Genomic DNA, 15919 nt, shown 5'->3' on the forward strand with positions numbered 1-15919 from the left:
AGAGGTGAATGTGAATTGTTTTGACGGGGATCATGATCAGCATGGGGCTGCTTCCATTCTGAGTAACTCCAGGACTCCAACCCGAACCAACAATGGCGCAGCAGGCTTGAGACACCATACAGTCTCCTCCCACGTCTGTAGAGTGATAGGCCATTCTGCCCATCTAGTGCATACCAAACTGCCAGTCCCATTGACCCGCATCGGGACCATAGCCATACACATACTTGTCTTAAACCACTTCTGCTGTCACTACCCACTCACACCACGCACTGAGAGAAGCTCACCTTCATCTTCCCCTTAAACAATTCACCTTTCACCCTTAACCCATGACCTCTGGTTCTCATCTCTCCTGAACCCAGTGGAAAAAGCTTACTTGCATTTACCCACTCTCGGTAGGCACGCTACGGTAGCATAGCGGTTAGTGCACTGTTATTACAGCTCGGCGCATTCTGGAGTTCAGTCTTCATTTGCTAGGTCTTTGTTTTTCCCGGGTGCTCATGCTGTATTGCTAAGTAAAGATATTCTCGGGCCCCTCATACTTCTGCATTCTCCTACACTCCAGGAAATAAAGCCCGAACCTACTCAGACTTCCCTATATCGCAGGTACTCAAGCCCAAGCAATGTCCTTTTGTAAATGTTCTCTGCACTCCTTCAATCGTTCCTGCTGGTAGGTGACCAATACTCAAAATTAGGCCTCAACACAAGGCCCCAATTCTTGTACTCAGTTCTTTGATTTAAAGTTCTCTTTACAACCATACCTATCTGTGATGCCACTTTCAATGAATTATGGACCTGTGTTCCCAGATCCCTCTGTTCTACCACACTCCTCAGTACCCTACCACTCACTGTGTACGTCCTCCCAGAGTGCAACACCTCACACTTTCCTACATTAAATTCTATCGGCCATTTCTCAGCCCATCTTCCCCTGCAACATTTAACTCTGTTAAAGGGTTATTTCCACGTCACAGGTTTTCAACATTTTGGTCAAGGTCTCCTCTTTGGACTGTCTGACAACACTTGCAAACAAGAGGTGAGGAGGAGGTTTGCGGAAGAGTGAGAGCAAGTAATTAATTGGCAGAACAGGCAGTAACAGACAGTAAATTGTCCCCCAAGCTATTCTCTGACTTGACGTCACAGGGAATAAAGTAAAGATGAGTGTTAAAGTTTCCCCTGGTTTCCTGCGGCCAGCAAATCTGCCTTTGGAAGAATGCATTGTTGCCAGTGATGTGTTACAGAAAACTAGACGTGTTTGATCTTTTGGAGCACGCAGCAGAACCAGACGGGAGTGCGGTGAATATATTTAAATATCAAAGCCCATCCGCTCTGCTCAGGAACATAATTTTATTTAAAAGCCAAAGAGAAAATGTTTAATTGGGTTTCATCTGTCACTAATCCAATTGCGGTCGCTGACAAGATTTGCATACGGTGTGGCCAAGGTGCAGTTCCGTCCAAATGGTGCGGCCTTGCAATCGGATTTGAAATCTCACATGAACTTCTGACATATAAAAGATTCTTCTCTCCCGCCCCGATTTCATTCTGATGGAAAAGCACAATCTCCCTAGCACAGAATTCCTCTGGCAAATACCTAAAGGTCAGTGCTTTCCATCAGAATAAACTGCTGATAGAGAGAGAGAGGGGGAGAGAGAGGGGAGAGAGAGAGAGGGAGAGAGAGGGGGGAGAGAGAGAGGGGGAGGGAGAGAGGGAGGAGAGAGGGAGAGAGGGGGAGGGAGAGAGGGAGGAGAGAGGGAGAGGGTGGAGAGAGGGGGAGAGAGGGGGAGAGAGAGGGGGGAGAGAGAGAGGGGGAGGGAGAGAGGGAGGAGAGAGGGAGAGGGGGGAGAGGGGGAGAGAGAGAGGGAGGAAGGGAGAGAGAGGGGGAGAGGGGAGAGAGGGAGAAGAGAGGGAGGGAGAGGGAGGGAGAGAGGGAGGAAGGGAGAGAGGGAGGAGAGAGAGAGGGGAGAGAGGGGGGAGAGAGGGAGGAGGGAGAGGGGGAGAGAGAGGGAGGGAGAGGGGGAGAGAGAGAGGGGGAGAGAGAGAGGGGGGGAGAGAGGGAGGAAGGGAGAGGGGGAGAGAGAGGGAGAGAGGGGCGAGAGAGAGAGAGAGGGGGAGAGAGAGAGGGGGAGGGAGAGAGGGAGAGGGTGGAGAGAGGGGGAGAGAGAGAGAGGGGGAGCGAGGGAGGAAGGGAGAGAGAGGGGGAGAGAGGGGGGAGGGAGAAAGGGAGGAGAGAGAGGGGGGAGAGGGGGAGAGAGGGAGAGGGAAGGGGGAGAGAGGGGGAGAGAGGGAGGAGAGAGGGAGGAAGGGAGAGAGAGGGGAGAGAGAGAGGAGAGAGAGAGGGGAGAGAGAGGGGGAGGGAGAGAGGGAGAAGAGAGGGAGGGAGAGAGAGGGGGAGAGAAAGGGGAGAGAAAGGGGGGAGAGGGGGAGAGAGAGGGGGAGGGAGAGAGGGAGGAGAGAGGGAGAGTGGGGAGAGAGGGAGGAAGGGAGAGAGAGGGGGAGAGAGAGGGAGGAGAGAGAGGGGAGAGAGAGGGGGAGAGAGGGAGGAGAGAGAGGGGGAGAGAGGGAGGAGAGAGGGGTGGAGAGAGGGGGAGAGAGAGAGAAGGGGGAGAGAGAGAGAGGGAGGAGAGAGGGAGAGGGTGGAGAGAGGGGGGAGAGAGGGAGGAAGGGAGAGGGGGAGAGAGAGAGGGTGGGGGGAGAGAGAGAGGGGGAGAGAGGGAGGAAGGGAGAGAGAGGGGAGAGAGAGAGGGAAGAGGGGGAGAGAGAGGGGAAGAGGGGGAGAGAGAGAGGGGGGGAGAGGGAGGAAGGGAGAGAGAGGGGGGAGAGTGAGAGGGAGGAGAGAGGGAGAGAGAGGGGGGAGAGAGAGTGGGGGAGAGAGGGAGGAAGAGAGGGGAGAGAGGGAGGGGAAGAGAGGGAGGAAGGGAGAGAGGAGAGAGAGAGAGGGGTAGAGGGAGGAAGGGGGGCAGACTGAGAGAGAGACTGCAAACCTTGTCTATTTGTCTGCACACACAACTTCAACATAACTGACACAGGGAATGCACTGCCCAGCTGATCACCCTGCCACCCACTCCATCAAACACCAGGATATCATGAATGAGCAGTTTCCACTCTGGACTAGCCTCCCATCTCGGAATCACACAACAGCGGTGGGGGCAAGTCATCCATAATTCCGAGAGACAGCCAAGGAGAAGGGAAAGGGTTTCGCATCAGAAACCTATAGGAAAGATGTGATTGTTTTGGAGAGGGTGCAGAGGAGATTCACCAGGGTGCTGCCTGGGTTAGAGAGGGTGCAGAGGAGATTTACCAGATGCTGCCTGGGTTAGAGAGGGTGCAGAGGAGATTCACCAGGGTGCTGCCTGGATTAGAGAGGGTGCAGAGGAGATTTACCAGATGCTGCCTGAGTTAGAGAGGGTGCAGAGGAGATTTACCAGATGCTGCCTGGGTTAGAGAGGGTGCAGAGGAGATTTACCAGATGCTGCCTGGATTAGAGAGGGTGCAGAGGAGATTTACCAGATGCTGCCTGGATCAGAGAGGGTGCAGAGGAGATTTAACAGATGCTGCCTGGATTAGAGAGGGTGCAGAGGAGATTTACCAGGATGCTGCCTGGATCAGAGAGGGTGCAGAGGAGATTTACCAGATGCTGCCTGGATTAGAGAGGGTGCAGAGGAGATTTACCAGATGCTGCCTGGATCAGAGAGGGTGCAGAGGAGATTTACCAGATGCTGCCTGGATCAGAGAGGGTGCAGAGGAGATTTACCAGGATGCTGCCTGGATCAGAGAGGGTGCAGAGGAGATTTACCAGATGCTGCCTGGATCAGAGAGGGTGCAGAGGAGATTTACCAGATGCTGCCTGGATCAGAGAGGGTGCAGAGGAGATTTACCAGGATGCTGCCTGGATCAGAGAGGGTGCAGAGGAGATTTACCAGATGCTGCCTGGATCAGAGAGGGTGCAGAGGAGATTTACCAGGATGCTGCCTGGATCAGAGAGGGTGCAGAGGAGATTTACCAGATGCTGCCTGGATCAGAGAGGGTGCAGAGGAGATTTACCAGATGCTGCCTGGATCAGAGAGGGTGCAGAGGAGATTTACCAGGATGCTGCCTGGATCAGAGAGGGTGCAGAGGAGATTTACCAGGATGCTGCCTGGATCAGAGAGGGTGCAGAGGAGATTTACCAGATGCTGCCTGGATTAGAGAGGGTGCAGAGGAGATTTACCAGGATGCTGCCTGGATCAGAGAGGGTGCAGAGGAGATTTACCAGGATGCTGCCTGGATCAGAGAGGGTGCAGAGGAGATTTACCAGGATGCTGCCTGGATCAGAGAGGGTGCAGAGGAGATTTACCAGATGCTGCCTGGGTTAGACTGAGTGAGCCAGGCCTTTTCTCTTTGGAGTGAAATGGATGAGAGATGACCTGATAGAGTTACAAGACGATGATAGGTGACCTGATAGAGTTACAAGATGATGATAGGCAGAGATAGAGAGGTCAGCCAGCACCTTTGTGGCAATGACTAATCTAACAGGAAGTGTGATTGGAGGAAAGTATTTGGGGGTGGCAGAGGTAGGTTTTACACAGAGAGTGGTGGGTGCATGGAACGTACTACCAGGAATGGTGGTGGAGGCAGATACATGAGGGAGATTTAAGAGACTCTTGGGCAGATGGATGAAAGGAATATGGAGGGCCATGTGGTTAGATTGATTATGAAGTAGGTTAAAAGTCAGCAAAACAGTCTGGGCCGAAGGGCCTCCCTTGTATGGTTGTGGTGAACTACATATCCCTGTCTGGATACGCCCCTCTGCTGACTGCTCCTGTGGCTCCTCCCACAGACCCCTGTATAAAGGCGATTGGAGGCACTGCTCCTCCCACAGGCCCCTGTATAAAGGCGATTGGAGGCACTGCTCCTCCCACAGACCCCTGTATAAAGGCGATTGGAGGCACTGCTCCTCCCACAGGCCCCGGTATAAAGGCGATTGGAGGCACTGCTCCTCCCACAGGCCCCTGTATAAAGGCGATTGGAGGCACTGCTCCTCCCACAGACCCCTGTATAAAGGCGATTGGAGGCACTGCTCCTCCCACAGACCCCTGTATAAAGGCGATTGGAGGCACTGCTCCTCCCACAGACCCCTGTATAAAGGCGATTGGAGGCACTGCTCCTCCCACAGGCCCCTGTATAAAGGCGATTGGAGGCACTGCTCCTCCCACAGACCCCGGTATAAAGGCGATTGGAGGCACTGCTCCTCCCACAGGCCCCTGTATAAAGGCGATTGGAGGCACTGCTCCTCCCACAGACCCCTGTATAAAGGCGATTGGAGGCACTGCTCCTCCCACAGGCCCCGGTATAAAGGCGATTGGAGGCACTGCTCCTCCCACAGGCCCCTGTATAAAGGCGATTGGAGGCACTGCTCCTCCCACAGGCCCCTGTATAAAGGCGATTGGAGGCACTGCTTCTCCCAAAGACCCCTGTATAAAGGCGATTGGAGGCACTGCTCCTCCCACAGGCCCCTGTATAAAGGCGATTGGAGGCACTGCTTCTCCCACAGGCCCCTGTATAAAGGCGATTGGAGGCACTGCTCCTCCCACAGACCCCTGTATAAAGGCGATTGGAGGCACTGCTCCTCCCACAGGCCCCTGTATAAAGGCGATTGGAGGCACTGCTCCTCCCACAGGCCCCGGTATAAAGGCGATTGGAGGCACTGCTCCTCCCACAGGCCCCTGTATAAAGGCGATTGGAGGCACTGCTCCTCCCACAGGCCCCTGTATAAAGGCGATTGGAGGCACTGCTCCTCCCACAGGCCCCGGTATAAAGGCGATTGGAGGCACTGCTCCTCCCTCAGTCTCCAGGATGTTGTGTGGTGGTCGCTTGCAGCTAATAAAAGCCTGTCGTTTGCCCCCCGTCTCCGAGAGTTATTGATGGTGCGTCAGTAGTACTGTTCTATGTGTTTACATTTACTGACAACTCAGAAGTGAAAGCGGATTTGGACAAAGTCCTTGATTTTGGGTTACAGAACTAAATCCAACCAAAGCCAGCGGCAGCGAAGTGGGCAGGGATCATACAAAGAAGGAAAAGCAATTGCCACATTCAGGAGAACAACAATACTTCTCCTGGATCAGGTGGATGAATGTACTCATCAAATGGTCCAACTGCAGCCTGAAAATATCTTACTATTGAGATAGTGTTGATTGTGCATTTAGAAATCTGACCATAGAGGGGAAGAAAGCGTTCCTGAAACATTGAGTAAATGTCGAGTCTGAAGAGAAAGTTGATTTAACAGGATTATTGAGAAAGAAATCACAGGTAGAATTGAACTGCAGCTGCACCAAAAGATATTCTTGCTTCTTGACTTTCAAAGGTCACTGAAGGATTCCTGTTTCTTTCACTGGGGACTCAATTCTGGAAATGCATTCCGCTTCCTTCTGTCATTAATATTATAGTGCAGAGAAAATTGAATAAGCTTTTGCTCAGATTTTAAAATCAATAAGTTGGCCAGATCAGTTTTACCTGTGATTACCTATTCCTCCTTCTTTCTTACCAACTTGTTAATTCTCCCCTGTCCGCGGTGGTACCAACTCTCCCCAGGGTGTTGTTCCCAATGGTACCGACTCCCCCCAGGGAATTGTCCCCAATGGTAGTGGCTCTCCCCAGGGTATTGTTCCCAGTGGTACCGAGTCCCCCTGGGGTGTTGTCTCCACTGGTACCCTCTCTCCCCTGGGTATTGCCCCCAATGGTACCGATTCTCCCCGGGGTATTGTCCCCAATGGTACTGACTCTCCCTGGAGTACAGTTCCTGATATACTGACTCTCCCTGGGGTATCATCCCTGATGCATTAACTCTCCCCAGGGTATTCTCTCCAAAGTTACTGACTCTCCCTGGGGTACTGTCACTATGTACTGACTCTCCCTGAGGTGCTGTATCCAAGATACTGACTCTCCCTCGGGTATTGTTCCTGTTGTACCAACTCTGCCAAGTGCTACTGCCCCCAAAGCTACAGACTGTCCCTGGGGTGCTGTCCTCAGAATACCAACTCTCACTGGGTTTTGTTCCCAAAAGTTCCAGCTCTCCCTGTAGTACCGACACTGATTTACTGACTCTCCCTGGGGTGCTGTCCCCAAATCTACTGACTCTCCCTGGGGTGCTGTCCCCAAATGCACTGACTCTCCCTGGGGTGCTGTCCCCAAATCTACTGACTCTCCCTGGGGTGCTGTCCCCAAATGCACTGACTCTCCCTGGGGTGCTGTCCCCAAATCTACTGACTCTCCCTGGGGTGCTGTCCCCAAATGTACTGACCCTCCCTGAGGTACAGTCCCGGATTTACCGACTCTCCCAAGGGGTACTGTCCCCAGGGTAACAACTATCCCTGATGTACCAATGCTTCCTGGAGTATTGTCCCCCGAGGTGTTAACTCTTTCTGGGGTACTGCCCTCATGGTGGTAACTCTCCCCGGGGTACAGTCCCCAAAGATACCGACTCTCCCCAGGCTACAGTCCCTGATGTACTGACCCTTCCTGGGCTACATTTGCTCGAGATCCCAACTCTACCTGGGATACAGTCCCTGATGGGCAGGATGGTGGTGTAGTGGTCAGCTTTACAGTACCAGCGACCTGGGTTCAATTCCCACTGCTGCCTATAAGGAGTTTGTACATTGACTACATGGGTTTCCTCCGGGTGCTCGTTTCCTCTCATAGTCCGGGGAGGATTGAACTGGGGGATCTCTGGGCAGCACATTTTGAAGGGCCAGAAGGGCCAGTTCCAAGCTGCATCGCAATAAATATAAACAAAGTACCAAATATTGCAATATATGAACACTACTGTGACCTGTCATGTCTGCAGAAAAGGTCATTGGCTGCCGTCTGCCATCCCTACAGGACTTGCACGTGTCCAGGACAATGAAGTGTGCAGGAAAAATCTTTGCAGAACTGCCTGGAGACTGCCTTTTTGAAAAGCTTCCTTCTGAAAAATGCTATAGGGCTATTGAAACAAAGACTGTACACCAATTTAAATGTTTCCTTCCCCAGGCAATTAATCAGAGGATCAGAGGTGGAGAGGGTCAGAAATTTTAATTTCCTTGGTGTTATCATTTCAGAGGACCTGTCCTGGGCCCAGCAATTATGAAGAAAGCACAGCAGCTCCTCTTCTTCCTTGTGAGGTTGTGAAGATTCAGCATGACAACGAAAACTTTAACAAACTTCTATAACAGGGTATATTGACTGGGTGCATCACAGCCTGGTATGGGTACAGCTATGCCCTTGAAAGGTAAACCCTACAAAAGGAGGTGGATATGTCCCTGACAATCATAGGTATCGACTAAGATCTGCTAAGCTTCTCTGCTCGTGTTAATGTTGGTATGGTTGATTTATCACCTTTTGTCATTTTTGCATATGAATTTTTGACACATTGAATTAGTTTCATGCTGAATAATAGAAGTGGTTTAGCTGTTGCACGGGTAGTTTCCACTTCGACCCATTTCCTTCTAAAACATAACCACCTATTCCAGTGTGACTCTGAATTAATTCAAAATTATCACTATGAAGAAGGCTTTCACTTTTCTGTTGGCAGTTACTTTTTGCAAAACAACTCCAAAGCTGTTTACTGCTGGATACCGATTTAAATTTGGGAACGTCAATTAATTCATTAATTAATAAGTCTGTAATGATATTTCCAAAAATGGCGAAGGCAGTGACATTTGCAGAGTACTGTTCACTCAATGTTAGTTTTCCCAGGCAGACCTTATCAGTCACTGCAGTATTTAAGATACAGTGCCCATTTATATCATCAACTCATGGGAACATAGTCACAGGTTAAGTAAATACGTTAGATCACACACCGTGAGCAGTATTTTTCATTTATGACATACTGGCTTTACTGATGAGTCACTTGTTTATTGACTACCTCAAAATACCCTCAAAGGTGATGAATTTTCACCGTCAAATTAATGAAGGTACTTTATTACACTGGTGTTAGGCACTGAGTTCCAAGCTTTTGCTATAGTGAAGTTGCAGAAATCTTGTTCTCACATGCATTGCCTTGGTAAAATGCAGTCATATAGACGGGCTCTTCGTAAAGACAGGCCCTACATATAGACAGGTTCTTCATATAGACAGGCCCTTCATTAAGAGGAGCCCTTCATATAGACAGGCCCTTCATAAAGACGGGCCCTACATATAGACAGGCCCTTCATATAGACGGGCCCTTCATAAAGATAGGCCCTACATATAGACAGGCCCTTCATATAGACAGGCCCTACATATAGACAGGCCCTTCATAAAGATGGGCCCTACATATAGACAGGTTCTTCATATAGACAGGCCCTTCATAAAGATGGGCCCTACATATAGACAGGTTCTTCATATAGACAGGCCCTTCATATAGACAGGCCCTTCATCAAGAGGAGCCCTTCATATAGACAGGCCCTTCATAAAGACGGGCCCTACATATAGACAGGCCCTTCATATAGACGGGCCCTTCATAAAGATAGGCCCTACATATAGACAGGCCCTTCATATAGACAGGCCCTACATATAGACAGGCCCTTCATAAAGATGGGCCCTACATATAGACAGGTTCTTCATATAGACAGGCCCTTCATAAAGATGGGCCCTACATATAGACAGGTTCTTCATATAGACAGGCCCTTCATATAGACAGGCCCTTCATCAAGAGGAGCCCTTCATATAGACAGGCCCTTCATAAAGATGGGCCCTACATATAGACAGGTTCTTCATATAGACAGGCCCTTCATAAAGATGGGCCCTACATATAGACAGGCCCTTCATATAGACAGGCCCTACATATAGACGGGCCCTACATATAGACGGGCCCTTCATATAGACAGACTCTTCATAAAGATTGTCCCTTCATATAGACAGGCCCTTCATATAGATTGGCTGATCATATAGACAGACCCTTCAGCTCTATTTGTCCATGCTTAGCAATCTGGCCACTTGAGCTCGTTCCTTTCCTCTGTGTTTGGTCATATGTTTTTAACCTTTCTCAATCCAATATATCTCTCCAAATTGTTTTTCATGTTGTATTTGTATGCTTCTCTACCACGCTGGCAAGATATGGTACAAAGTTCTGAGTCAATAGACAATCGACAATAGGTGCAGGAGTAGGCCATTCGGCCCTTCGAGCCAGCACCGCCATTCACTGTGATCATGGCTGATCATCCACAATCAGTACCCCATTCCTGCCTTCTCCCCACATCCCTTGACTCCGCTATCTTTAAGAGCTCTATCTAACTCTTTCTTGAAAGTATCCAGAGACTTGGCCTCCACTGCCTTCTGAGGAAGAGCATTCTGAGGCAGAAACATTCCACAGATCCACAACTCTCTGGGTGAAAAAGTTTTTCCTCAACTCCGTTCTAAATGGCCTATCCCTTATTCTTAAACTGTGGCCTCTGGTTCTGTTGCCAAGGTGCAACAGACCGCTTAATATTTGAGCTACACTATAGCTGCGCAGATTACTGTATGCACATCTAATAACAGATTAATATTGGAAAAACTTCCAGGCCATGTAAGACCAGAATATATAGGCTATTTGGCCCATCTAGGCTTTGCTATTTCATCATGGCTGATCCATTTCCCTCTCAGCCCAATTTCCTGCCTTCACCCCAAATACCTTCACATCTTGACTAATCAAGAATCTATCAAACTCTGCCTTAAATATACCCAATGACTTGGCCTCCACAGCCGCCTTTGGCAATGAATTCCGCAGATTCATCATCCTCTGGCTAAATAGTGACATTCTGAATAATAATGAATAATTGGAACTTTGTGCTATAAACTGATTAGTTCAGTGGGTAACACGTACAATACCACTGTGAATTTTTAATATCATCATTTGACCCAAGGTCCTTCATAAATCCCCAAGGGACATCATTTCTCACTGCCTCCAATGCCTCGAATTCAGAGATTTACAAGAGGAATGGGAAGTTTGAACTTGCTGGAATTAAAGGCTGAGAATGGAGAAAGGTCCTGATAGACTTAAAAGCTTCGATGGAGTGGATATGGTAAGGGTGTTTCTTTTAGTGCAAGAATCTTTGTATAAAAAGGGGCTTGCTTATTTAAAATAAATGAAACTTCTTTTCCCTCTTAGTGTTTCTTTGGAACTATCCCCGAAAAGGTAGTGGAAGAGGGCCTTAGATAATTTTTAAGGCAGAGATAAATAGGTTTTGACATGCACGGAGGTATATGGTTCTTAAGGGTAATTGGAAATGCAGATTTGAGGTAAGTTGGAGCAGCAGTATTCTTATAAACTGGCACATCAAGTTCAAGGTGGTGAATTGCCAACTCTCCTCGTTTGAATATGCTGCATTGCTTAATTGAAAATCTGGTCAGAGATGGAGGTATTTACTGTTCCCTCTAAGCTGCACGAGTCCGCAGTCGTGCGGTAACTGAAAGGCTCCCAGAAACATAGCCTCTGTTGCCTTGCTGCCGGAATTTTCTTTTATATTATGCTAATATAATTTTGAAATCTATATAATTGTGTAATTAATTATGTACAATATAATCCATACATTTTCTAAATGAGAAACATACCAACATTTTTGCTATGAAACATTTTAGAGCTTCAACATATTTATATTGTTAGTGTTTCAAGTAACAACACTGTTACAAACTGTAACAATAAACAAAGAATGGAAGGTGGTAGTTCATTTTTAATAAACTCTGCTGCCTGCTGAATGCTGGCGCCATCTAAGTTTAAAGGTATACAAAATGTGAAAGGTTTTCTTTGTTGTCTGTATTTCATTATACCCTTCAATTAATAAATAAAATCAATTTTTCAGTTTTCATTCTAAATATTCATAGTATGTATTTTATGAAAAAAAAACATTGAAAGCTTCACACAATTTTCAGACCGTGTAAAAATTTCCAGCTCAAAACAATGATTGGTCCACACAATTGTAAATATAATTAGACAGAATGTTCAAAAGTTCAAAACTTCAATGTACTTTTATTATCAAGTTATACAATCCTGAGATTTGGCTTCCTGCGGGCAGCTACAAAACAAAGAAACACCATGGAACCTGTTGCTGTAAAAGCATCAAACACAAAACACGCAAAGAACAAATTGCGCAAATAGCAAAACCTGAGTGAACAACACACAGAATATCAACGTCAAACCAGTGCTCCAAGAACACTCAGTTTGGTTCGGCTCAGTGCTGCTAGCCAACTGCAGGTCGCAGAACCAGTCTTCACCCGAAGTGCCCCAGTCCTCATCAATTACCCCGATCAAACCAGTCAACAGCAGTAAAAAGCAGAGTAAGCAGAATCCAGAAACATGTGCAACATGAACCTCAACGTCAAACACAGGCAGACAATGCCAAAGACTCACCCGCCCGCGCTCCGCTCTCATCTTCATCGACTTAAACCTGGCTTGACGCCTCAGTTGAAGGAAAGCAATGGAGCCGATCATGGGCTCACACCCCGTCTCCAGGCTTCCAAGCCGCCAGGCCACATACTCCACTCCAAACCTCACTGAACTCCCTTGGAGGCAGCAAAGTGCCAGTTTGCTCGATTGGGCCAAAAATACATTATCAAAATGTAAATCTCAGGTTCCAGCCACACATAGAAGGAGGAGTGAAATAAAAAGAAGAAATAGTTTTGTGAATTTCCCGCAGGACATCGCCACTGGTCACATTGTTCGCTGGCAACATCCTGAAGAAGGCTTGGAGGTATTAAACTTTTTAAAGACTAAAGTCTAGGTTAGAAATTATGGAGCATCAGATCAAGACTGTGGAAGAGAAGAACACATGCGTTACTGAAAGTTTTGCATAAATTAGAAGGTGTGCAGTGTTCGTTGGAGGGTTGTTGGCTTGAGTGATGACAAAGAAAGTTGGGAGGGCTAAGGCCAGGGTATGAATTTGTACAAACATTTGTAAGTAAGGACCTTATAAATAAGTCATTGGAGAAACAAGATTAATTACACCTGAATTAATGTAACTAATGTAAAGTATGCAAATAGAATTTGTTTCAAGTTATAATCTGACTGAAGGGTTTTGGAAGAATATCGAGTGAATGCTGCAGGAGACTAACAGTGCTCTGCAGGGATCGATGTTGGGACCACTTCCTTTCTGGTTATGTGTCAATGATACTGATGATGGAATTGATGGTTTTGTGCTCACATTTGCAAACGTTGCAAAGACAGATGGAGGGGCAGGTAATGGAGGAAGCAGGGAGGCTGCGGAGGGACTTAGACAGATTAGGGGAAAGGGCAAAGAAGTGATAGATGGAATACAGTGTCGGGAAATATATAGTCATGCACTTTGGTGGAAGAAGTAAAGGTGTAGACTATTTTCTAATGGAGAGAAAATTCAAAATTCTGAGGATCAAATGGATTTGAAAGTCCTTGTTCAGAGTTCCCTAAATGTTAACTTGCAGGTTGAGTTGGTGGTAACAAGGCAAATGCAATGTTGGCATTCATTTCAAGAGGACTACAATACAATAGCAAAGATGGCATGCTGGGGCTTTATAAGGCATTGGTCATTGGTCACAGTTGGAATATTATGAGCTGTTTTGGGCCTCTTATTTTAAAAAGATGAGCTTTCATTGGAGAAGGTCTAGAGGAGGTTCATGAGAAACATTCCAGGAATAAAAGGGTTTAGGTATGAGGGGTGTTTGATAGTTCTTGGGATGTACTCACTGGCATCTAGTAGAATGAGGGGGCATTTGTTGAAACCTATCTCATTGAAAATTGAAAAGCCTAGATAGAGTGGATATGGAGAGAATGTTTCCTATGCTGGGAGAATCTAGGACTAGAGGGCACAGTCTTAGAACAGAGGGATATTTATTCAGAAGAGGGGTGAGGAGGAATTTCTTTAGCCAGTAGACTGTGAATCTGGAATTCATTGCCACAGATGGCCATGGAGACCAAGGCTTTAGGTATACTCAAAGCAGAGGTTGATAGGTTCTTGATTAGTCAGGGCATCAAAGGTTATGGGGAGAAGGCAGGAAATGGAGTGATGAGGGATAATAAATCAGCCATGATGGAATGGCGGTCATCAATGCAGAGCGTTGACGCAGGAAAGCAGCATCTATCTTAAAGGACTTCCACCATCTAGGCCATGCTCCCTTCTCGCAGCTGCTATCAGGGAGGAGGTACAGGAGCCTTAGGACCCACACCACTGAGGTTAGCAACATTTATCACCCCTCTACCATCGGGCTCTTGAACCATTGGGGATAACTTCATTCACCCTAACACTGAACTGTTCTCACAACCTGTGGACTCATTTTCAAAGACTATTCAGCTCATGCCCAAGTCATAGAACAGTACAGCACAGAAACAGGCCCTTTGGCCCATCTAGTCCATGTCAAACCATTTAAATTGCCTACTCTTATCATCCTGCACTGAGACTGTTACCCTCCCTACTGCTACCATCCATCTACATATTCAAACTTCTCTTCAATGTTGAAATTGAACTCACATGCACCAATTGCACTGGCAGCTCGACATGACCCTCTGAGTGAAGACGTTTCCCCTCATGTTTCCCTTAAACCTTTCACCTTTCATTCTTAACCCATGACCTCTAGTTGTAGTCTCACCCAACTGTAGTGGGCCTGGTTGCATTTGCCCTATCTATACCCCTCATAATTTTGTATACCTCTTTCAGATCTCTCCTCATCCTCGAAGTTCCAAGGAGTTAAGTCCTAACCTATTCAATCTTTCCTTATAACTCAGGTTCTCCAGTCTCAGCAACATCCCTGTGAACTTTCTCTGCACTCTTTCAACCTTGCTTACATCTTTCCTGTAGGTAGCTGACCAACACAGCAGAAAATACTCCAGATTAGGCCTCACCAATGTCTGATACAACCTCAACATCCCAACTCCTGTACTCAGTACTTTGGCCTGTGAAGACCAATGTGCCAAATGCTTTGTTTACACCTTATCGACCTGTGATGCCACTTTCAATGAATTATGGATCTGTATTCCTAGATCCCTTTGTTCTACAGCACACCTCAGTGCCCTACCGTTCACTACCCTGGATGGCCCTACTGAAGTCCAATACCTCACACTTGTCTGCATTAAATTCCCTCTGCCATTTTTCCAGCTGGCCTAGATCCCTCTGCAAGCCACAACAGCCTTCCTCACTGTCCACTACTCCCCCAGTCTTGGTGTCATCCGCAAATTTGCTGATCCAGTTAACCATATTGTCATCCAGATCATTGATATCGATGACAAACAACAATGGACTTGGAGCAATCCCTGGAGCATCCCACTAGTCACAGGCCTCTGTCAGAGAGACAACCAAACTCTTGATATTTATTGCTTAGTTTTTTTTTTTTCTTTTTTTATTTGCATAGTTTGTTAACTTTGGTTATTTGTACTTTGGTACAAATCCTGATAAGTTGCAGTCTTTCATTGATTCTATTGTGTTTCTTGAATTTACTGTGTATGCCTGCAAGGAAATGGATCTCAGGGTTGTATAGGGGAATGTATACGTACTTTGATCACCCGTTCCGGTTAGGCCCCCCATGACTCCCATCACTGCACTGTAAACACACCCAGCCACTTTTTATAATGCTGTGTACATTGTAGGTGTGTGCTGGTATCTATATATTTATGCACATTTTATTCCATATCTGCACCTCATATTTTATATAGTTTTTATGTTTTATAACTGTTGAATATTGATTTTTGTTGCATGTCATACCCTGAATGACACACCACAGCAAATTCCTAATACATGCAAACTCATCTTTTTTTTAAATGCCTGCAGGGAATGAATCTGAGGTTGGTATAGTGACATATGTGTACTTCGATAATAAATATACTTTGAACCTTAAAAGATGTTTATGGTGAATAAAGTCTTTCTGTATTCTAGCTGTTCAGTTTTGGTAGACTCTGCTCTGGCTCTAACCGTTCTGTTGATTGGTACTCTGCACTCAGCTGGAAGCTCTTCCGCGATGCCAGCTCTGTTCTTGGAACAGCAGCGTGAAG

This window comes from Hemitrygon akajei, chromosome 21 (assembly GCF_048418815.1).
Source record: "Hemitrygon akajei chromosome 21, sHemAka1.3, whole genome shotgun sequence".
Classification (NCBI taxonomy): domain Eukaryota; kingdom Metazoa; phylum Chordata; class Chondrichthyes; order Myliobatiformes; family Dasyatidae; genus Hemitrygon; species Hemitrygon akajei.